Below are 24,763 nucleotides of genomic sequence, written 5' to 3' on the forward strand. Positions count from 1 at the left end.
CTCACGAGCCAGGCAGGACTCCAACCTACAATCTTCTGATTCGAAGTCAAACGCGTTATCCATTACGACACTGGCCCATGGAACATGCGCTTGCACTCTACCACAGAGAACAGAAATAGTGTTGATGTGTCGTGCTGAAATTCCGATTGATTTTGAATTCAAAGAAAAAAGGTTTTCTTCCAAAACACCATGAAATTGTCACATCTTGCAGACAATAGGTGTATTCCATGTTGAAAAGAGAAGAAAGAAAACCATGGAGCCTTTTACAGGTGTGAGGCTTCTTCAGGTGTGAGAAGACCTCACAGTCGAAATGCTGTGTTTCCGTTCTTCTCTTTTCAGCATGCAATAAACCTATTACTTGATCCTTTGCAGCCGAGGCATGCTGAAGTAGCTACCCAGCTGAACATCTAGCAGACTCTACAGTACTTCTCTCCTGTAGAAGTAAAGCAGGGCTTGCTGGGTGAGCTTTTGCTCCGGTAAATTAGGTCACGTGTCATGTTAAATCACTTCTTCTAAACACAACATTTGCTGGTGCTAGCTTTCCCCATGAAAACAGACATTTCCCTTACAGTACATGACATATCGTTTTTATTCTATCAATAAGTATAGAAATTAAACAAAAGAAAAAATGGTGTCGCCAAAGAATGCACAGCTCTGTCGCCTTGGGGAGGTGTCAAGGGCATTGAGCTCCTTGGACATGAAAAGTGCCCGATAAATGCCATTTCTCATCATTTCTCTTGGCGTCAGTTCTGCTATTAAATGGGACGGAGGCAACGGGCTCAGAGAGCAGGTTAAGTGCACACCGAATGCAGATGTGTCTAAGTGTCTGTAAAAGCGCGGTGCTCCGCTGGTGCTGTTCCCTAGTGGCTTAAAGTGCCCGCCTAGTAAGCAGGCGATCCTGGGTCTGAATACCAGCGGTGCCTCTCTCCGTGTCTTGTTGTGCCGAATGTCTCATTTCAGACAAACATGTACAGCTTGGTTCAGTTTAATGCAAGAATTCATTTCCTTTCTGGAATAACTTGTTTTTGAAGAAATCCATACAGCTTGTGAAAGATGAAATCCATTTCTTGGTTGTCAGTGGAAAAAGATTGCCGGCTGCAAGAAGCGCAAGTGATTGTTTTCTTTGACCATAAACCTGCAAATGTAGAGAGCACAAGCGGCCGTCAGTCTCTGTGGCGCAATCGGTTAGCGCATTCGGCTGTTAACCGAAAGGTTGGTGGTTCAAGGCCACCCAGGGACGCATGTCTCATTTTTTCCAATGTAAACATCATCACCGCTAAAGAAGATGGTGCAGAAAGCTCCACAGTCGAAACATTGTGCTTCTTTTCTCTTCTTTTCAGCATGGAGTAAACCTTTGCTTGATCCTTTGCAGCCTACGCATGCTGACACAGCTACCTTTCTCTTAACGCGCCTCAATCATTATTCACCAAAACCATCAGCAGAATGTGTCGCCTTTGTGGTGATGTCACTCCTCTGCTTCACAAATGTCCTTAGTGACGGACCATTCCTTTCTGCCATTTTTCCGGAGCGGTTATTGATTGCTCCATCATTTCCCTCATACTTTCCATCCCTAGATTGAAAAAAAAAACAGAAACAGGCTGACAGGACGACAAACAAATTGCAAAAACTCATCAAAGCACTCGATAGAGTATTTGAATCCACAAGTAGCTACGAGCAACTTTGTCCTGGCTTGCATGAAAGTCGGAAAATGTCAAAAAGAAAAAGATGGTGGCTTTTTCATATTCGTTCTTTTATTTTTAGTTCGTTGGCTCTTCTGTCCATTGTCCTCCTGCCTGGCTCTTGACCTGTGACTGTCTGAACGCACACAGTAAAATTTCATGTGGGGGATTTGTCCTGAGCCTCTGTGAAAGACCCACCCACCCCCATAAATAACTGCTCTAGAAATACGATTGCAAAACTAAACCACAGCTTAAAGAGGAGCTTGTCATGACCGCCAGGCAGTTAAGACCAACTCTTAAGCGATCTAATCAGCACCAGCAGTGGGTGATTATTAACAAACGCTGCCGCACGAGTTAACCCACCTGCACACACTCCACCGTGCGGTACACAGTGCTATTTTTACCATCTTTACCTGCTTCCCGCTGCTCAGTATTGAGTCTATTCCTTGAGAGCTCTACCTGGCATTTTTTCCATTACCTCGTTTATTCTGGATTTGGACTCCCCTTCTGCCTTTTTGACTTTGGACCTCGCCTCTCACCTCGGACTGTTTGCCACCAGTGTTCTCCCTGGATTACGACTTACCTTACGCCTCTTGACCACGAAACAAAGCAAAGCAGAGCAAAACAAAACGAACAAACGAAAACCCTCACGTCCCGCACTTGCATATAACGCCGTTACGTGCCCAAGCGGTATTGTACGTCATCCTAGCACTGCACCCCGGGGCGTACGGTATATGGGAACGAGCACACGCCACGAATCGTCTTGAATCACTCCCTACAGCTGTAAGGTGCCTTGAAGCGTGCACCCCCAACTTTCTTCTTTGCCCATCTGTGAAAGGTAAACTGTTGAACAAACTCTGAACAAGCTCTAAGGAAACTAATCCGATTAGACGTTACTTTGACTCATCTTTTTACGCTCAGTGCTGGATTGCTCAAACTCCAGCTAGGGTTAGGGTTAGCATTCCCACGCTACTTAGACACTTTGTTTACGCTCAGTGCTGGATTTTGGGAACTTCAGGATGAGTGGGAATTTTCTCCTATCTGTCAATTCTGTTTTGTTTTGGAGACTCTTGGCTGCCTATGTTGTACAGTGCAGCGTGAAGGAAACATTTTCCAAAACTGTGTCAGCTCAAAAGTTGTAAGAAAACCTCTCCAGCTGCTTTAACTCTCTTCATTTTTGTCATTTAATGTGACACTCGATGTATAACTGGAGCCTCACATATGCAAATGGTGAGGCTCCAGTTCGACACCCAGTTCGACACCACTTTACAGTATATGACAAAAGCATGGCAGACTGTGCCGGACCGGCAGATAACTTCCGCTTATTTTTACCATATTAAACATTGGAAATCCTCCCACTTGTATTTGTGACACTTGATTTTGGCTCCACCTAAGACACTCTTAAATCTTCAAACACTTTTCTCTTCTCCCGCAACACTCTTGTCTGTCGGCACTATGTGGCAGCGTTGCATGACAACCCCTCTCACCACGGAAAGGAACCTAACAGCTTTGGTAAGAGAGGAGAAAAGGACCTGGCCAGTACGGGGCTCGAACCCGTGACCTTGGCGTCATTAGCACCACGCTCGAACCAACTGAGCTAACCAGCCTCACAACAGTGCTCCTCTCTGTGCTGCAAAAAATCGAACTCAGGGAATTTCTTTTGTCCTCCTTTGAATAGAAAGCCTTGTAATTCAGTGTAAGGGCTTTCTCGTGCAGTTTCATGGTTCTTGTAACCCAAATCCTACACTGGCCTGAAGTGCCCCCCCATTTCACAGCATTTTTCAGCTGATTTAAAATGTACCTAAAGGAGAAGCATTATTGAAGACCATCAATTACCAAGAGCTTTTGTCAAAGGTTTTGGTGGTCATTTTGAATGACCACAGAGCGCTGTGACCTCGGTTTTACATCTCATCCAAAAGACAGCGCCCTTTTACAACACAGCATCTCCGTCACTATACTGGGGCATTGGGACCCGCACAGACCTCAGGGCGAGCGCCCCACCGCCGGCACCATTAACACCGCTTCCAGCTGGAAGCTTTGTTTTTCCCTGTAGCTCACCCTCATCCGGGTACTGACCTGGCTCACACCTGCTTAGCTTCAGTGGGTTTTTTGAGTTGCGAGTTGCAAGGGGATGCAAGTGATGGAGCCGCTCGCTGCAAAAGCCACTGCATTGGCCGGGAATCGAACCCGAGCCTCCCGCGTGGCAGGCGAGAATTCTACCACTGAACCACCAATGCTCAGTGCCTGGGCCTTCAAAAAAGACGCTTTTTTGGTGCTCTGTGCAAAACGCGTCGACATCTGCTTCCAGCTGCAAAATGCCATTCGCGGACGCTGAAGAACTTATTTCCAAGGCAGCGGGTACAAGCGATTGGGCGTTTTAAAACCACCAGGAACAGCAAAGAGGCGTGCTTCTTTGCTTGCGCCGAAACACACCGACTGGAGGCGGATAACGTAGTCGGCAGGATTCGAACCTGCGCGGGGAGACCCCAATGGCTTTCTAGTCCATCGCCTTAACCACTCTGCCACGACTACAGCAAGCCCCACCACCGCTGCGTTCTTGCTACAATCTTACCTGGATCGCGAGGCGCCGGCGGAAGCCTATTTCAAAGTCGTTCTCCGTTTCAAAAAAACATTTCCAAAATACAAGCCTTGCAGACAGACACGCCTCAGAGGACTTAAGGGTGGCTTCATGTCGGAATGATAAAGTCTCCCCGTCCGGACATGAAAATGCCACTTTGTTACACACAAAAAAAGAATCAACAACAGAGAAATGCCCACAAGCATTTGAAAAGCCGCACCACGTCGCACTTGAAATAGCTCTTACATTAGTGGTAGACGCAGGAATCGCCTTTTTATTTACGCTCTTACCCACGCGATGGAAAGCAAAACAAAGCAAAGCAGAGCAAAACAAAACGAACAAACGAAAACCCTCACGTCCCGCACTTGCATATAACACCGTTACGTGCCCAAGCGGTATTGTACGTCATCCTAGCACTGCACGCCGGGGCGTATGGTATATGGGAACGAGCACACGCCACGAATCGTCTCGAATCACTCCCTACAGCTGTAAGGCGCCTTGAAGCGTGCACCCCCAACATTCTTCTTTGCGCATCTGTGATAGGTAAACTCTTGAGCAAACTCTGAACCAGCTCTAAGGAAACTAATCCGATTAGATGTTACTTTGACTCATCATTTAAGGGACCCTTGTTAATTGGAGAAATCAATGATTTCGAATGAATTCTGTATGCGTTAAAAGACAGCTATACACAGAAAACATGCAGGACACTGCTCATGATGTTTCCCGAGCCGAAACACAGTGCGTTTTTCCAAGCCATCTGACAAAGCCCGCCCACTGAAAACTGCAGGAGATCGTGTAAAGACGTTCAAGTTTGTAACTACTGCACGCACAGGAAGCAGAATAAATTCCTCTATTCAAACTGTCAAAGGTTTGCTTTGCGAACGCTGCAGGACATCGCACAATCTCTTTTGAACAGGGACAAACGATTTCTTATGGGGCGCAGTAAGTACAGACGTTTAAAAAGCTCCACTCATGCCAATGATGCAGCATGAAGAAGCGCAACCTAAAGTTTGCATTCCTAGCACTGTTGCATTCCCCGCATCAGTAGCTAAGAGAATATAATTTACGACTCTTGTTAATGCAGTTTCAGAAACCAGACTGAAATTTCTCAAGTATATTATTTGAATCCAGATACGATTGACGTTGGGCAACAACTATTCTCTCAAAACTTTTAGATTGAAATGGGACCTTTGAGACAGGCCTGTAGTTGTTAAGAACTTGTGGATCCAAATTTGACTTCTTAAGGAGCGGTCTAAGAACCACTACCTTAAATTGATCATGTACGTTGCCTGACGCAAGCGATGCATTCATCATACTAATTATAGGTCCTGCCAGTCCTTCGAGGGAATCTTTGACTTGCTGAGTGGGGATGGGATCTAGCAAACAGGTGGTTTACTTTGTCTTACGTCTGTGTCCATGAGTCCACCATAAGAAGAAATCTGAACAGGAGTGGTGATCATGCGAGGTCACCACGGAGGAAACCACTGCTCTCCCCCCCAAAAAAACCACCACTGCCCCTCTCAAGTTTGCTAAAGACCACATGGATGTTCCACAACTCCTGGAACAATGTTCTGTGGACAGACGTGACAAAAGTTGAACTTGTTGGTAAATGTGCACAGCGTTATGTTTGGAGATAACAAAACACCGCATACCAACTCCAAAACCTCATCCCACCTGGGAAGCATGGCGGAGGCTGTACGGCTTGCAATCATCGAGGGACCGATGAATTCCGAGATGTATCAGGAAATTCTACAGCAGAATGTCAGGGTGTCTGCCTGTGATCTAAAACTCAAAAGACGCTGGGTCTTGCAACATGACAAAAACAAAGGAGTACATCAACAACAGAGTGGCTGAAACAGAAGAAATTCTGTATGTTGGGATGGCCAAGTAAGAGTCCTGACCCCAATCCCATTGAAGTGCTGTGGCGTGATCTGAAGCAGGCCATTCAGCGCAAGACATCCCAAAAATATACATGAACTGAAACAGTTTTGCATAGAGGAATAGGCCAAAATACCTCCTAACCGCTGCTCAGGTCTGACAAGCCGCTACAGAAAGTGGGGGTTGAGGTTTTTGTCATAAAGGAGGTTCCACTAGCTCCTTAATATAAGGGTTCACGTACTTTTTCCATCAATGACCTTGATTGTTTAAACCATTTGGTCAATAAAGAAACAGCAATGTCAAATGTTGGGTGTGTGTTCTTTGTTAAATCAGAATCTCTTTATTAATTATTATGACTTAGATAAAGATAAGATCACATGTTAGGAGCCATTCATGCAGAAATCCACATCATTCCGAAGGGCTGTTTACAAAAGTTTTTCTCCCAACTGTATGTGAGAGAAAAGCAGAGACGCTCACTGAGTAAGGTGGAGTTGTAGCTTTGCAAACCACAAAGACATTTGTATGCTCAAAATGGGACAGGAGCACCCCAGATGGGACTCGAACCCACAATCCCTGGCTTAGGAGGCCAGTGCCTTATCCATTAGGCCACTGGGGCACACTGGGTTGGGTCGATCACGCTGATGAAGAGCCAGTTTTTTTTTCCTTTGCTTTTTCAAAGGGATCCCCAAAATTAGGAAAGTTAGGCAGCAGAAGGTTTACTGTGACCTGAGAAGGACCGGCATCCAATCACGGTGGTACACACACACGCTCTCACTCATCTGAGCTACACGGCTACCAAGATGATCTCAGGTGCGCCGAGCTGGTACGGAACATATTGAACTGATCGACGGCGAATTGTCTCTCAGACAGGCTTTTCACCTCTGAGCTCCCTGACTGACAGTGATCAGTTAGGCAGTAAAACAGTCAGCTGCTTCTAAGCCTTAAACAGCTGCATCTCGGCGCTTCCACGGAGAGATGATTTGAAAGCCGAACATCACCCATTGGGAACACCTTACTATCACTAGTTTAAGAGACTTTTAAGGTCTTGCAGAGGTGCCTGTCTAATAGCATGCGCTTTGCAAGCTATAGGTGTTTAGGCTGAGGCAGAATGCCTGTTAACAAAATGTTTTTCTAAAGGGGCCTCGCACTCTTTTCCAAGCAATGGTCACCATCCCCACAATGTAGTCATGTCCTAGGACGTCACCTGTTAGTCTCCATTTGTCTGCCACCAACATTTTAGGTTACGGGGTCACAACCGCACCCCGGAGAGCATAGGAGCCGTTGGCGTTCTGGCTGTGCAGATTGGGCTGAAGGTGGGGCGCTTGAATCTCGCTGTTGGAGGCCGTCTGAAACTGACCCAAGCCTTTCCCTTGAATTAAATGTAAATAAGAAATGAACCCCAGATGCACATGGAATCAATCACGTGTTTCCTTTGAGCCGTTTCAAAGACTGCTCCAGAGTTTACCTTGCACAGATGCGCAAAGATTAATGATGGGGGTGCACGCTTCCAGGCGCCTTACAACTGTAGGGACTGATTAGAGACAATTCGTAGCGTGTACTCATTTCTCTCTATTCCCCGTGTTGCAGTGGTAGGATGACATAAATTCCTGCTTCGACACGTAACGGCATTATAATCAAGTGCAGGAGCTGAGGGCTTTTGTTTTGTTTCGTTTTCCATGGCGTTCGTAAGCGCGCAAATCAAAGGCAATTCCTGCGTCTAACACGAATGTAAATGCTTTTGAAAGTGCAGTGTGGTGCAGCTTGTAAAAACCATTTGTGGTTTGTTGATGTTTTTTCTGTCTGCCAAAGTTGCATTTTGACATCCGGACTGGGGGACTTTATCATTTGAACGTGAAGCCAGCCTTAAACCCTCTGAGGCGTGTCTGTCTGCCGGCACGAATCTTGTGAAAGGTATTTTTTTTTAACGGAGAGCGACTTTAAAAAGGTTTCCGCAGCCACCTCGCACTCCGTGTTAGATTATAGGAGGAATGCGGCGACAGCGAGCTCGCTTTTGTCGTGGCCGAGTGGTTAAGTGCGTTGGGGATTCCCCGCGCAGGTTCGGAACTTGCCGACTCCGGCGTCTGCCGCACGTCGCCTTGTGCCTGCGCGGCAAAGGCGAAGTGCCGTTTCTCCTTTCCTGGTACTATAAAAACGCTAAATCGCTTGGACCCGCTGCCATTGAAAGCAATTCTTCAGATAACCACACATTTTGCGTTCGCACCTCTGGTGCTCTACTTATGCCTTTGCAAACCTAATGAATAAAGCTGAAAGAACCGACACGATATGTAGGTGCTCGTAAACCACGCAGTAAAGAACTGTTAACAGCAAGGGTTTCAGTGGGTTAACTGAGGAGAAGGCGTGATCGCTAATTGTTGACTTTTTATTTGGTGTTAGAAACACTCTTACTGTGCATGACGTGCAACAAATGTAGCCACAGAAATTGCATCACGCTTTCATGTATGCTATTGCAGACACCAACGTTGCCTAGATAGAAAACCGAAATAGCCGTGGGTTTGCTTGCTGGTCTGAAGGATCTCTCTTCGAATCTCTATCATTTGTCAATGAAAGTAAAAGGCGCTGCAATCTCATACGTTCAGAATCAAACCCGCAGCTGTTGTTCGACTTTATTTCTTGACTAATTACAACTGAGTGTCGCATGAGCAGTTACGTAAACTTGTCTGGTATATTTGAACACAAATGCCGTTCTTCAATTAAAACTAACAGTACATTGTCAGGGACATTCAGTTCTATACAAACAAGAGACAGACAAGAGAATATTTCTACCGTTCATGTGGACTACGTGTTGACTTACTGATCGGAATAATTGAAAGGTTCGGGCTCATAGCCGATGCAGTGCGTGCTAATTAGAACAGCAACGCTGAGCTCTCAGCACCGTACTGAGCCCAGGTGTTTTTCTAAAGCTGTCAGGTGCAGTTCATTTACATGAAGGAAATCTCTTACTGGGTACGATTACAATGCAGTAAGTAGCACAGACTGCTTAGGGAGTAGCCCGATGCGTTTAAAAACAACCCGAGCCAGATAGGAGTCGAACCTGCAATCTCCTGATCCGTAGTCAGACGCGTTATCCATTGCGCCACTGGCCCTGGTGTGACACTGCAGGACTGTAACCCAGTGAGATCAGCACTGCAACTAGTAAAATATTACCCCCGGTCCATTCTTTTCCAAAAGTGAGAAACACCTGTTTTCTACATTTTGTCTGTTTTAAAACCATATCTCTTTAAACCAAACCAAGAGTTTGTCTTTTGCACTGATATTCTGATTCATTTCGATTTCAAAGAAAAAAAAAAACATTATCTTCCAAAGCATCATAAAATTGTCCCTTCTTCCAGACTCTACTTCTCTCTTGTAGTAGTACAGCAGACCTTTCCAAGTGAGCAGATCACAGAGTCCGAAATGAGCTTCCTCCATCAAGCAAAGTACCTGAACATGACTCTGTCTTCATAAAAGCGCCCCTGTAATAAAGAAATTAAATCCGAAATCAAGAGGGCAGTTTCCTACTGAAGTTCAAGAAATCATCAATTTTAACCTAGCAACACATTAAAGGCTGCATCTATACAAGTACGATTCTAGAAATGCTCACCAGATTACGTTTTAAGAAAGAACTGCGCCTCAGGTTCCGCCGAGATCTTAACTCGGATGGCAGGATTCAGAGTCCGGAGTGTGGACTGATGGCGCACGGAGGGTCCATATACTGTGGATCCCTCAGTGATCTTCCGCGTATTCAAACCGCCAGCGTGTGACTCCCCTGTCACCGTCCTCTCTCCTCTGTGCAGCCGGGCCCGATTCACGGTAAAGTGAAAAAAAATATGCCCTCAACGTGAGATTTACTCTGGAGTGAGGATAGATGTTACCTTTTTATCATTGAACAGGATGTATGTGATGTGGCGACTAGGTTCAATTTTGTATCCTGTTTAAAAGATTAAGGACTGGGGTGAGCGTGATTTACCACCCTTTCAGCTAAGAACCCGACGTGCGCACCGTTTAAGCTGCATAGACTCGGTCGTTTAACTCTTCTCCATTAGCAGGGTTAAGGTTAAAGAAAAAAAACATTGCTGACTTCTTTTTTTTTTGCCAGCTGCTAGCGCTGATTAGCAAGGTTTGTATTTCATGTTTTGCAAGTTGCATCCATTTTAAGAAAAACAAGTCATGTTAAAGACAGGAAATGAATACTTGTGTTTAATTAAGTCTAGCGGTTGTCCGCTGGGATTCAGACCCAGGGTCTCCTGTTCACTAGACAGGCGCTTTAACCAACTAAGCCACGGCGCCCCGGGAGTGCTGTCCTTTTGCAGCCACTTGGACACACCACTCAGACACATCTGCATTCGGTGTGTGCTCCGCCTGCTCGCTGAGCAAGTTGCCACCTTTACATACAATAGCAACATCGACACCAAGAGAAAGGATGACAAATGGCTTTTATCTGGAACTTTTCATGTCCAAGGAGCTCAATGTGCTTTCTGTGTACAACAGGGCCACTGAACTCCACACTGGCCACTGAACCACAGCAGTGGCTTGCTGGCTTGACATCTCCCAAGGAAAATGTTGAAATCGCATGTGGAACAGGAAAATGACCCTCGAGTACGAGGGAAAAAAAAGAAAAAGATCATCTGGAGCGCGCCAACTCAGTTGGGACAGTCCAGTTCTGTTGACGAGGTGGCTGAGTGGTTAAGGCGATGGCTTGTTAATCCATTGTGCTCTGCATGTATGGGTTCGAATCCCACTCTCGTCGGTTTCCATGTCTGACATGTGTGCCCGTTCGACGTTGGCCCTCCTGTCGTTTGCTCCAGAACTAGAGCCATGCAGTTTCTAGCGGTGGCTGAACATGGTATAGTAGGCTAACATCGGTATCGAGCAGTGACAGTAACAGTATTTACGTGCCGCTGCTGCCAAGTGGCTCTGGGTTGAGACCGCGTTTTCACTTACTTGCAATGCAAACGGAGAAAGCGATTTTTGACAGTCTCTTGAGAGACTGCGCTAGGTGTTTAGGGATAGACTTTGTCAGTTCCCCCTGGGATGATGGCCTCTCAAATAGTTTGTGATTCCTCTAGACGTTTATACAGTAGAAGCCTGCTTCGTGGCTTAAATCCAAGCTAAGGAAACGAGTTAGAGGTCTGATGCAGAACTGCGAATTCAATGAACGGGAACACTACAGTACATTGCACTGTATGTGTGAGGAAAACTGCCCCCTTCTGTCCCTTGTCGACCGAACAGAGGACTGTAAAGGATACCGCCAAGAAACTTTAGGATGCTGGTTGGAATACAGCTCCAAAGAAGCCCCTTTGGGTGTTATGTCATCAAAAAGTAAGAACAGCGAATCTCCCTTTGATCAAAAGCGCAACAGAACTGTTTTCCGTGGAGCAGCTTTCAGACCCGTAGACCTGTTTTATTTGTAGGGCAGGGCGCATTCCCAAACGCGAATCTCCTGTTTTAGAAATGCTTTGGGCGGCGTGAAGTGAAAATAAGAAATGGGCTCCAGATGCACATGGAAGCAATCAAGTGTTTCATCCGAGCTGTTTCAACGACTGCTCAAGAGCTTTCCTTTCACAGAGGCGCAACGATTAATGATGGGGGTGCACCCTTCAATGCGCCTTCCCAGTGGGCATTGATTCGTCGAATATACGTATATTTATGGCGAAAATACGGCTATACGTATATATACGTCGCCTCAACGTATAATCAACGTCGAATTGCAACCGTAAAATCGACGACATGAATAAACGCATATATAACATCGAAAACACATCTAACACAGTGCCTGAGGCTTTTTACTGTATGTATCGTGTGTGCCGCAACTAGGAGTATACGGCACTCTGCACAGTGTACGAAGTAAATTATTTTCGCAGTAATTAATTTATTATATTTACTATATTTATTATACACGTGTAAATTAATTACTGCGAAAATAATTTACTTCGTACACTGTGCAGAGATTCTAGACGAATTGCAGACCACATTTAGACGTCTAAGGTATGCGTTTAATAGATGCAGCCATTCAAAATGCGCGGTAAAAACCCGCGGTACAGTAACCTACCCACAAGCCACCGCGGGGCACCGGAGGGTACCGCAGGACAAGTGATTGGCTGGCCAAAATGACCGACAGGGGCACTCGTGGTGCATTGGTTGGTAGTGCAAAGATTTAATCATTTAATGTCTTTGCTGTCCACATTTTAATCCGCTTAGTTTTGAATATTTATATGGATTTTACCACTAAAGGGAAATTTTAGTAGCTGAGCATAAAAAGAAGAGGAGCATAACGCATCTGAAGGTCATAAACGATATTAATTTAGGAACATAAACATTACTGTATGTATGTAAACTGTACTGTGTATGGCTGGTCTTGGTAGTTTAAAGAAAAAATACACACCAGTCTTCCATTTCTCCCTAAACATTTTAAGCATGAAAGTTTTATGAAACGGTACCCAAATATGCGATTGCTGTATAGAATGAATTTTAATTAAAAAAAATTATTTAACACGAACATTAAGCTGTTTACATCTTCCGCCTGAGAACAGTCACCCGTTGCTACCCAACGCAGAATGGTGATTGGCTGACACCATCTGACACCCCTCTGATTGGAGAAAAAAGACGTGCTGGTGTGCTATACCAGGAAGAGGATTTCTTTCAATTCTAAACGTGTATTTTAAAAGTTTAAGAAGTAAAAACCTTACAGCGTACACAGATTTCTAAACTGATCAGGATCGTTATCTTTGTCTCATGCATAATAATGTTCACCGCTCTGTCCAGCAAATTAATAATAAACTTTATTTTATATAGCTTTTTAAACGAATAAGTAATTAGATTGCTCATAAACCTAATCACTTGCTTTTTCTTTTTATTTAGGCGCAGATTTCAACTATAGATCGTATTATTAATAACCATAATAACAACCAACCAACAAAAACATCCATATAAACATAATACCAACCAAAAACATAGATAACAACCACAATACAAAATCAAATAATCAAACCATTTTACTCTCGCAAAGTCCTCCAATTATCATAATCCCGCCCCTTATGCAAAACCAAACCTTCCTCCCATCCCAGTTTATCCTGTTTATCATAAACAAAATCAACCTCAATTTTCAACATAAAGCATTACACAAAATCAATACCTCAACACTCCATACTCAACAACGATAATTCACAAACAGCCAGAAAATGTAACTACACATTCCCAAACAGACCTAATTTCCATAGCCCCGCCCCTTATGCAAAACCAACATCCCTCCCCTGTTCTCTCTCTCCCCTGGCGGTTGTAATTGTTTTTATTTTCAAATAAATTTTAGCAAAGTCATGTATTTTAAAAATCTTAAGATTTTTATATTTATGTCTTTATTTAGTGGTTTCATTAGTGACAAAGGCTAAACTTTCTTGGAAAAATGTCTTTTATGTAAACCATGTTTGCTATTAATTCATTCAGGGCTAAAATATGTTCATTGTCTTCTAATGAAAGAAGGGTTCCTTTCGCCGTAGTCGGGAGCCTAGCCTTTAACTAGTAAGTACTGTATTTACTGGGTTTTTGAGGGGGGGTGTCTTTCGCTGGAAATCTCGCCTCCTACTTTGAAAATACCCGTGAAACCGTTTCAATTCGTCACAGCCAGCACTCCTGCAGAGAGGGGGGTTGTACTTGCAGTGTATACAGTACACGCGTTATGCTCTTCGTTAATGTAAATAATTACTGCGAAAATAATTTACTTCGTACACAGTGCAGAGATTCTAGACGAATTGCAGACCACATTTAGACGTCTAAGGTATGCGTTTAATAGACGAATATTATACGTCTTTTGCCCACTGTGCTGCCCTCTTGATTTCGGATTTAATTTCTTTATTACAGGGGCGCTTTTATGAAGACAGCGTCATGTTCAGGTACTTTGCTTGATGGAGGAAGCTCATTTCGGACTCTGTGATCTGCTCACCTGGAAAGGTCTGCTGTACTACTACAAGAGAGAAGTAGAGTCTGGAAGAAGGGACAATTTTATGATGCTTTGGAAGATAATGTTTTAAAACAGACAAAATGTAGAAAACAGGTGTTTCTCACTTTTGGAAAAGAATGGACCGGGGGTAATATTTTACTAGTTGCAGTGCTGATCTCACTGGGTTACAGTCCTGCAGTATCACACTGGATAACGCGTCTGACTAGGGATCAGGAGATTGTAGGTTCGACTCCTGCCTGGCTCGGGTTGTTTTTAAATGCATCGGGCTACTCCCTAAGTAGTCTGTGCTACTTACTGCATTGTAATAGTACCCAGTAAGAGATTTCCTTCATGTAAATGAACTGCACCTGACAGCTTTAGAAAAACACCTGGGCTCAGTACGGTGCTGAGAGCTCAGCTTTGCTGTTCTAATTAGCATGCACTGCATCGGCTATGAACCCGAACTTTTCAATTATTCCGATCAGTAAGTCAACACGTAGTCCACATGAAAGGTAGAAATATTATCTTGTCTGTCTCTTGTTTGTATAGAACTGAATGTCCCTGACAATGTACTGTTAGTTTTAATTGAAGAACGGCATTTTTGTTCAAATATACCAGACAAGTTTACGTAACTGCTCATGCGACACTCAGTTGTAATTAGTCAAGAAATAAAGTCGAACAACAGCTGCGGGTTTCATTCTGAACGTATGAAATTGCAGCGCCTTTTACTTCCATTGACAAATGATAGAGATTCGAAGAGAGATCCTTCAGACCAGCAAGCAAACCCACGGCTATTTCGGTTTTCTATCTAGGCAACGTTGGTGTCTGCGATAGCATACATGAAAGCGTGATGCAATTTCTGTGGCTACATTTGTTGCACGTCATGCACAGTAAGAGTGTTTCTAACACCAAATACAAAGTCAACAATTAGCGATCACGCCTTCTCCTCAGTTAACCCACTGAAACCTTTGCTGTTAACAGTTCTTTACTGCGTGCTTTACGAGCACCTACATATTGTGTCGGTTCTTTCAGCTTTATTCATTAGGTTTTCAAAGGCATAAGTAGAGCACCAGAGGTGCGAACGCAAAATGTGTGGTTATCTGAAGAATTTATTTCCACGACAGCAGAGCCAAGCGATTTAGCGTTCTTTTAGTACCAGGAAAGGAGAAGCAGCACTTCGTCTTTGCCGCGCAGGCACAAGGCGACATACGGCAGACGCCGTAGTCGGCAGGATTCAAATCTGCGCAGGGAGTCCCCAATTGATTTTGAATCCATCGCCTTAATCACTCGGCCACGACTACAGCGAGCTCGCCGCCGCCGCATTCCTCCTATAATCTAACACGGAGTGCGAGGTGGCTACGGAAACTTTTTCAAAGTCGCTCTCAGTTAAAAAAAAAAACCTTTCACAAAATACGTGCCGGCAGACAGACACGCCTCAGAGGGTTTAAGGCTGGCTTCACGTTCAAATGATAAAGTCTCCCCGTCTGGATGTCAAAATGCAACTTTGGCAGACAGAAAAACATCAACAAACCACAAATGTGGACAAGGATTTTACAAGCTGCACCACACTGCACTTTCAAAAGCATTTACATTCGTGTTAGACGCAGGAATTGCCTTTGATTTGCGTGCTTACGAACGCCATGGAAAACGAAACAAAACAAAAGCCCTCAGCTCCTGCACTTGATTATAATGCCATTACGTGTCGAAGCAGTAATTTACGTAATTTACTGCCTGAAAAAAAAACAGTAAAATGTTTGAGTGCCTATAGAGTTTCTATTTTTATTTTCTTGAGAAAAGTTGATACCATTTCCTGGACACCCTGTCCCCCATCAGTGCGCGGTGCCCGGGGAAAAATCTGTAGGGGGGCGTCTGAAATTCTGAGGGGGGGGGGTGATATTTCGGTTGAAACGGAGCTGTAGGGTGCAGCTACCCAAATGAAATCTCGCAGCTATGCCATTAATTAGTGCTTCATGATAGAAGATAACGACTAGCAATCTGGTATTTGCGATGAAGTTCAGTTTCACATTTTTCGTCACTCTCACGGTTTGTATTGCCTGGAGCGAAAAGTACCATAAGCGTTCATTTTTGCAGCTACATGGACGTTCTGAATCGTTAAGAAAAAAATGTTGTAAAACCAACAGAAAGCACAGACTGCTATAACTAGTCCTAGTTATATAAAGATTTTAAGTATAATGATAAACTACTGCAAGGAATCGGTCCACCTGAGCAAACAGGATCGTAATGTTGACACTCAATAACGACACTGATATGTGCAGTTCCTGGACGGATAGCCCTCCTGCCCATCAAACAGACTGAGTGACTGTTCGTGTCATTTAGTGTTGTCTGACCATTGACCAAGTACAACTATTTTTTTAGGGCGCAAATTAAGTTAGGTAAATCTTTTTGCCCAAAACTGAAGGGGCAACACTCCTCCCTCCCCCCGTGATGCCAGGCCTGTCCCCATCCTATTCCATAATGTCATTATATATAATACCATACAACAGTACGATCCTTACTAACTGCATGCGTTAAAATTGCACATCAGCACATAGCAGGGGGCACATAGCCGTGATGTATTATCAATGTTAAATTTCAACCATAATATCGACAACATTAATAAACGCATACGTTGAGAAAATATCGAACCCAGCATATTTTCCGGTTATATACCACAATGCATTGCTAGTATTCGTTGGTCACCATTTTGGACACGTTTTTCAAACGTAGAAGTATATCCGCAAATATCTCAGCAATCCTCTTTTGACGAGTAAGTATGAACAATAATAATACTATCTGAATACACACAGATCTTTCTTAATATTATTTTGATTAAAATAGTACGTGAATAAGCAAAAAATGGCACATAAAAATAGTGTGAATGGGGAAGATGGCACAAAATCGTTTTGCCATTTCTCTATTCTTATTCTATGTTGTACTTTCAAACTTTAGGTACTCTTTAATTAGGACAGACTTTATTGCTCAACTGCTATGATGCAAGCCAAATTTTATACATTTATTTCAGCTTTGAGCTTTCAGCTTTGACCAACCTTGAACTCACCGGCCGTGGTTAACGCGTGTTGGATTTTAACGGGCTCTGTGTGTTCGATGTACATAAGCCACTGAATGCTGGGTGTAGAAAATCGTTTTTGCTGGTGGTGGTAATTGTCATGGGGTAGCAACGCTATCGTCTCTTCCTGTAAAAACATAAGTCTGAACATGGCCATGCAGACACTAGCGATGGTCACAAACTGAAAGGGGTCGATGCACACAACGCAGGCGGCCCCTGACTCAGTCACGCGTGTCTGTCTGGTCATATTCATGACCTCGTCCCAAAACCTGACACAGCCTTCTCTTAGAATTGCCACATCCAACTGGCAGTAACGTTTCAACTCTCTCTGTAAGTTAAACACACTTCCCTTGCATTCTTCATACCAAACCAAAAACTCGGCTTTCTCCCTCGGCAGCATGTAGTTAACGCCGTAAAGTTCTGGCGGCGGCATCGGGCTGACATAATTTTGGTTTTCTGAAGTGTTCATCAAGTGTGGAAAATGACCCTTACCCCCGGGGAACCCCATGGCGGCCGACAGTTTGCTTAATTTCATAGGTAGAAAGTTTAAAGAATCGATAAATCTGATGTTCAGAGCTTTTACGGTCATACACATTATCTTACCACCCTGATTAATTAGTTCAACGTCCATCTTTTCATCTTACAACTGTCTGATTACTAGGTAATTGTCATATCCCTTGCCATTGTGCGATATGAATGTATGGTTTTTGAAACGTCTATCGATAAATTTACACACAAAATCCTTTAGACAAGTTTCACCATAAAATTCCCAGCTTCGTTTATTGTTAATATGAAGGGCATGGATGTAATTTGGTATGTGTGTCCCCGTTTCTTGCATGCATTCAAAGTAAAAAAAAATGTACTTGTTTGAAATTTTGGGGTTGTCCAAAGGCAGTATGTACAGTAGCACAAATGTGTGTCAGGGGTGTCGATCACGTTGTTACAATGCGAGCACAGTTTCTCTTTACATTTGTGACTAGAGAGGTTATAAACCTCACATTTCTCACAAAAGACCCTGCGCTCACACTTACTAACACCCGTCGCTGCATTCCGAAAGTGTCTCGCCAAACATTGAGAGCTACGACAAAAGACCTTACAGGCCGGGCAATTCTGAATTTCTGCATCAGTTTCGCAACACTGGGGATCTAAACAGGTTTTACAAGCTTTAACACAGGCGTGTGCGTTCTTGTGGCTATACGCCGCATGGTAGTTAGTGCAAAAATATGCCGCCCCCACAAAAGCTTTAATATTTAAAACCCCATAAAAATGCTCTTCATGCAGTAGAACAAAAAGTATTTTAGAATTAGGTGGTGTGGGCCCCGTTGTAAAATATTTTCAATCACCCTGGTCGTGGTACAAAATTTTAATGACCACCTTTAAATGTTTTTCAAAAGCGGTAATGTCTGACAAACTCATTTTCTGATTCTCTGAAAAACCCAACTCTTTGTGCATTCGTTTAGCGCCCTGTAACATTTCCCCATTGGTACAACCTTCATTCAACAAACCGTACACACTCCTGGTGAAACACAGATTACCGCCCGTGTAATGTAAGTCGATAAGGTGCGCTTTTTTCTGAGCAATTACCCAGAACGGATTTAAATCTTCGACGGGCACCCCCCTGCATATTCCTAACTATCGTCACCACTAATCGGAGGCTGTCATCGGTGAGAATTTCTGTGTGGCTCTGTAAGAGGTCTGAGATGTGGCTTAAAAAATCAGCAGCATTTAATTCTCCGGGTTGTCTCCTGCGTGAGAACAAGGGTTTGTTAAAACCACCCGCAGTCAAACGCAGCTGTACAAAATCATTCGCCCCGATGTTTGGAGAAAGTTCATCCAATATTCTCTGGACTGCACCATGCACATGTTTAGTCATTTATCCCGGTGGGTCTTCGCCAGTGCACCATGAAATAGCATTATCAGGTAACGAAATCCAGAGGTTAGATCAGCATCTTCTTTAGAAAAAACGTCTAAGAGTCTAGCGGCGTAAACCTGGATCGGTTTTGGAAACACTGAATGTACACTTGCTAAAGCGGCTCTTAGATTCTCTAAACCCCGCTTTTTATCCACCTCATTAGTGCCCACCTTTGATACTAACTGTGCAATATACCGCACTGAGTCTCCCACATCACCAAACACCAAGTCTTTAGGCGTGTTATTATTTCTCTCCGAAGGCTTGACACGTTTGGTTTTGGTCAGTGTCTTAACAGCCGTCTCCGATGCAGTCACCACCTTAGGGTCCGACGTTTCCACCACACTTTTTTCACCGCTCGTCGATACAGCTGCTGTGTGAAAAACGCCACATATGTGGCACATCCTTACACAAAGAGCTGCGGGTGAATGGAACAAGTTACCCGGACATGTTGTTACACCGGTTTCCTTTAAGACTGTGGTGGTGCTACTGGTATGGCGGCATGGTTAACGGCATACAGACCCCTGGCACAGACCACTTGTGTCAGGGGTCTGTATGCCGTTCCCAAAATCCACCTGCTGGATTTTGGCAACTTCAGGACGAGTGGGAATTTTCTCCTATCTGTCAATTCTGTTTTGTTTTGGAGACTCTTGGCTGCCTATGTTGAACAGTGCAGCGTGAAGGAAACATTTTCCAAAACTGTGTCAACTCAAAAGTTGTAAGAAAACCTCTCCAGCTGCTTTAACTCTCTTCATTTTTGTCATTTAATGTGACACTCGATGTATAACTGGAGCCTCACATATGCAAATGGTGAGGCTCCAGATCGACACCCAGTTCGACACCACTTTACAGTATATGACAAAAGCATGGCAGACTGTGCCGGACCGGCAGATAACTTCTGCTTATTTTTACCATATTAAACATTGGAAATCCAACCACTTGCATTTGTGACACTTGATTTTGGCTCCACCTAAGACACTCTTAAATCTTCAAACACTTTTCTCTTCTCCCGCAACACTCTTGTCTGTCGGCACTATGTGGCTGCGTTGCATGACAACCCATCTCACCACGGAAAGGAACCTAACAGCTTTGGTAAGAGAGGAGAAAAGGACCTGGCCTGTACGGGGCTCAAACCCGTGACCTTGGCGTTATTAGCACCACGCTCTAACCAGCTGAGCTAACCGGCCTCATGACATCAATCCTCTCTGTGCTGCAAAAAATCGATCTCAGGGAATTTCTTTTGCCCTCCTTTGAATAGAAAGCCGTGTAATTCAGTGTATGGGCTTTCTCGTGCAGTTTCATGGTTCTTGTAACCCAAATCCTACACTGGCCTGAAGTGCCCCCCCATTTCACAGCATTTTTCAGCTGATTTAAAATGTACCTAAAGGAGAAGCATTATTGAAGACCATCAATTACCAAGAGCTTTTGTCAAAGGTTTTGGTGGTCATTTTTAATGACCACAGAGCGCTGTGACCTCGGTTTTACATCTCATCCAAAAGACAGCGCCCTTTTACAACACAGCATCTCCGTCACTATACTGGGGCATTAGGACCCGCACAGACCTCAGGGTGAGTGCCCCCCCGCCGACACCATTAACACCGCTTCCAGCTGGAAGCTTTGTTTTTCCCTGTAGCTCACCCTCATTCGGGTACTGACCTGGCTCGCACCTACTTAGCTTCAGTGGGTTTGCAGTTGCGAGTTGCAAGGGGATGCAAGTGATGGAGCTGCTCGCTGCAAAAGCCACTGCATTGACCGGGAATCGAACCCGAGCCTCCCACGTGGCAGGCATGAAGTCTACCACTGAACCACCAATGCTCAGTGCCTGAGCCTTCAAAAAAGACGGTTTTTTGGTGCTCTGTGCAAAACGCGTCGACATCTGCTTCCAGCTGCAAAATGTCATTCGCGGACGCTGAAGAACTTATTTCCAAGGCAGCGGGTTTAAGCGATTGGGCGTTTTAAAACCACCAGGAACAGCAAGGAGGCGCGCTTCTTTGCTTGCGCCGGAACACACCGACTGGAGGCGGACAACGTAGTCGGCAGGATTCGAACCTGCGCGGGGAGACCCCAATGGATTTCTAGTCCATCGCCTTAACCACTCGGCCACGACTACAGCAAGCCCCACCGCCGCTGCGTTCTTGCTACAATCTTACCTGGATCGCGAGCCGCCGGCGGAAGCCTATTTCAAAGTCGTTCTCCGTTTCAAAAAAACATTTCCAAAATACAAGCCTTGCAGACAGACACGCCTCAGAGGACTTAAGGGTGGCTTCATGTCGGAATGATAAAGTCTCCCCGTCCGGACATGAAAATGCCACTTTGTTACACACAAAAAAAGAATCAACAACAGAGAAATGCCCGCAAGCATTTGAAAAGCCGCACCACTCCGCACTTGAAATAGCTCTTACATTAGTGGTAGACGCAGGAATCGCCTTTTTATTTACGCTCTTACCAACGCGATGGAAAGCAAAACAAAGCAAAGCAGAGCAAAACAAAACGAACAAACGAAAACCCTCACGTCCCGAACTTGCATATAACGCCGTTACGTGCCCAAGCGGTATTGTACGTCATCCTAGCACTGCACCCCGGGTCGAACGGTATAAGGGAACGAGCACACGCCACGAATCGTCTCGAATCACTCCCTACAGCTGTAAGGCGCCTTGAAGCGTGCACCCCCAACATTCTTCTTTGCGCATCTGTGAAAGGTAAACTCTTGAGCAAACTCTGAACCAGCTCTAAGGAAACTAATCCGATTAGACGTTACTTTGACTCATCCTTTAAGGGACCCTTGTTAATTGGAGAAATCAATGATTTCGAATGAATTCTGTATGCGTTAAAAGACAGCTATACACAGAAAACATGCAGGACACTGCTCATGATGTTTCCCGAGCCGAAACACAGTGCGTTTTTCCAAGCCATTTGACAAAGCCCGCCCACTGAAAACTGCAGCAGATCGTGTAAAGGCGTTCAACTTTGTAACTACTGCACGCACAGGAAGCAGAATAAATTCCTCTTTTCAAACTGTCAAAGGTTTGCTGCAGGACATCGCACAATCTCTTTTGAATGGGGACAAACGATTTCTTATGGGGCGCAGTAAGTACAGACGTTTATAAAGCTCCACTCATGCCGACGATGCAGCATGAAGAAGTGCAACCTAACGTTTGACAGACAAAAGCCGGGCGCCGCCACGAGCAATACGAAATCAAACTGACAGCACACGGCGTTTCGCGCTGACTCAAAAGTGATCTCGACAGACGATGTTCTCTGCATAAAGCTGAAAGAGCTAAAGAGCGTTTCTGTTGAGACGTAACCCAGTGGGCAAAAGACGTATAATATACGTCTAATAAACGCATATCTTAGACGTCTAAATGTGGTCTACAATTCGTCTAGAATGAAATTCTAATATACGTCTAAAGTTAAACGTCAATTATACGTCTATATTTAGACGTTCATTATACATAAATGGTTGGAGTTCTATTATACGGATAAATTTAGAGGACTATTATACATATATGGTTGGAGTTCCGGATTACTTTAGAGGTCTATTATACGTATATGGTTAGAGGTCTATTATACGTATAACTTTAGAGGTCTATTATACGTATATGGTTAGAGGTCTATTATACGGATAACATTAGAGGTCTATTATACGTATATGGGTAGAGGTCTATTATACATCAAAGATAGATTTTATAGGTGTAGAAACAAGTAAAACAAGCCAATGATTAGGTTTAGAAATGTATTCTGAAAATACACATTCACACCTGAAACATATGTATTTCAAATTATACATTGTATACAATCAATCAACAATCAACATATGGGCAATAATCATAAAAACACAACTAGTCTTAAACTTCAGCTACAAATTCTGGTAACATGGCAATATACAGTATAGTAATGACAAACACAAAACTAATTACATTAACACACTAACTCAAAACCACATTTTGATTCAAATATACATTTTAAAATGTACAACTTCTATATTTCCAAGAAAAAAAAATATTACAATGGAAGTTAAGACGATTTTTGTCCACTGTTTGCAAACCCTGTCTAATTGTCCTAACAGTTAGAACCAAAAACCTATTATTTTCAGAGTCCAGATCTCCTGGCCCCCTGCCTTGCATATGCATTCTTCAAGTAACACATTGCGTGCTCCTTTATTTCTTTTTCTGTTGATGTAGGGTGGGACTTCAGCACCGCAGCTAGGAGAAAATTATATAATATTACTTCCCAAATAAATGATGATTAATATCTTCTTTAGTATAATCTAAAAAATGAACGGTTTACTAAGCTCAAAGCTGAAATAAATGTATAAAATTTGGCTTGCATCATAGCAGTTGAGCAATAAAGTCTGTCCTAATTAAAGAGTACCCAAAGTTTGAAAGTACAACATAGAATAAGAATAAGAGAAACGGCAAAACGATTTTGTGTCATCTTCCCCATTCACACTATTTTATGTGCCATTTTTTTGCTTATTCACATACTATTTTAATCAAAATAATATTAAGAAAGATCTGTATGTATTCAGATAGTATTATTATTGTTCATACTTACTCGTCAAAAGAGGATATCTGAGATATTTGCGGATATACTTCTACGTTTGAAAAACGTGTCCAAAATGGTGACCAACGAATACTAGCAATGCATTGTGGTATATAACCGGAAAATATGCTGGGTTCGTATAATCAACGTCGAATTGCAACCGTAAAATCGACGACATGAATAAACGCATATATAACGTCGAAAACACATCTAACACAGTGCCTGAGGCTTTTTACTGTATGTATCGTGTGTGCCGCAACTAGGAGTATACGGCACTCTGCACAGTGTACGAAGTAAATTATTTTCGCAGTAATTAATTTATTATATTTACTATATTTATTATACACGTGTAAATTAATTGCTGCGAAAATAATTTACTTCGTACACTGTGCAGAGTGCCGTATACTCCTAGTTGCGGCACACACGATACATACAGTAAAAAGCCTCAGGCACTGTGTTAGATGTGTTTTCGACGTTATATATGCGTTTGTTAATGTCGTCAATTTTACGGTTGCAATTCGACGTTGAGGCGACGTATATATACGTATAGCCGTACGTTCGCCGTAAATATACGTATATTCGACGAATCAATGCCCACTGGGAACAAGCTCGCTTCTTTCTACCATGATGTCACCATGACCAAATCTGTCTTTAAACACCTTGCTCAGTCTCTAACGAGACTGTCAAAAATTGCTTTCGCCGATTGTATTGCAAACCGGCGGAAGCGGGGTATTGGGAAAAGTTTTCAACTAGCAATAATCACGCCTCGGCTAACCCTCACAGGCTACGATACTGCCACTGCGCAAAGCTGACGGTTGCCAGGCAACCGCGGGGATCCTATGGAAATCGTTATCAATCGTCTCATGGCATGTCGTTGCTGTAACGCTTCATATTTGTCGTCTTCTTCTAGCTTGAGGTTTTGAAGAATTTCATGACAGACAAGGGCTCCGTTGGGAACAAAGAAACCCGTTGATTCTTTTCAGCAGCAGAAATACAACCCTTTAAATACAAGATGACAGAACAATGACGAAGGGCATGCCGGGAGGAACTCATGCACTACAGAGGAAAGGGGGCGGGCACGTACAGTTCACATTCAAGCCACAAGTACTCTTCTCGGATGTTGCACAAACAAATCCTAACGTCTTGAAAGCATTGCGGGATGTTTGTGTCCCACTTC

The 24,763-nt window shown here is 43.7% G+C and overlaps 7 non-coding genes across 7 annotated transcripts; 1 reads left to right on the forward strand and 6 right to left on the reverse strand.

The window, feature by feature from the left end:
- Positions 1-1,166: 1,166 nt before the first annotated feature.
- trnan-guu (transfer RNA asparagine (anticodon GUU)) lies at positions 1,167-1,240 on the forward strand. Its single transcript has one exon. It is a non-coding gene; the product is annotated as a tRNA-Asn (tRNA).
- Positions 1,241-3,212: 1,972 nt separating this feature from the next.
- trnai-aau (transfer RNA isoleucine (anticodon AAU)) lies at positions 3,213-3,286 on the reverse strand. The gene has a single exon. It is a non-coding gene; the product is annotated as a tRNA-Ile (tRNA).
- Positions 3,287-3,845: 559 nt separating this feature from the next.
- On the reverse strand, positions 3,846-3,916 carry trnag-gcc (transfer RNA glycine (anticodon GCC)). The gene has a single exon. It is a non-coding gene; the product is annotated as a tRNA-Gly (tRNA).
- A 2,762-nt stretch (positions 3,917-6,678) lies between these two features.
- On the reverse strand, positions 6,679-6,751 carry trnar-ccu (transfer RNA arginine (anticodon CCU)). The gene has a single exon. It is a non-coding gene; the product is annotated as a tRNA-Arg (tRNA).
- A 13,406-nt stretch (positions 6,752-20,157) lies between these two features.
- Positions 20,158-20,231, reverse strand: trnai-aau (transfer RNA isoleucine (anticodon AAU)). Its single transcript has one exon. It is a non-coding gene; the product is annotated as a tRNA-Ile (tRNA).
- Positions 20,232-21,072: 841 nt separating this feature from the next.
- Positions 21,073-21,154, reverse strand: trnas-aga (transfer RNA serine (anticodon AGA)). The gene has a single exon. It is a non-coding gene; the product is annotated as a tRNA-Ser (tRNA).
- Positions 21,155-24,254: 3,100 nt separating this feature from the next.
- LOC138234934 (U4 spliceosomal RNA) lies at positions 24,255-24,396 on the reverse strand. The gene has a single exon (XR_011188005.1). It is a non-coding gene; the product is annotated as a U4 spliceosomal RNA (small nuclear RNA).
- Between the last annotated feature and the right edge of the window lie 367 nt (positions 24,397-24,763).

The sequence above is a fragment of the Lepisosteus oculatus genome, unplaced genomic scaffold, assembly GCF_040954835.1.
Source record: "Lepisosteus oculatus isolate fLepOcu1 unplaced genomic scaffold, fLepOcu1.hap2 HAP2_SCAFFOLD_76, whole genome shotgun sequence".
NCBI lineage: Eukaryota > Metazoa > Chordata > Actinopteri > Semionotiformes > Lepisosteidae > Lepisosteus > Lepisosteus oculatus.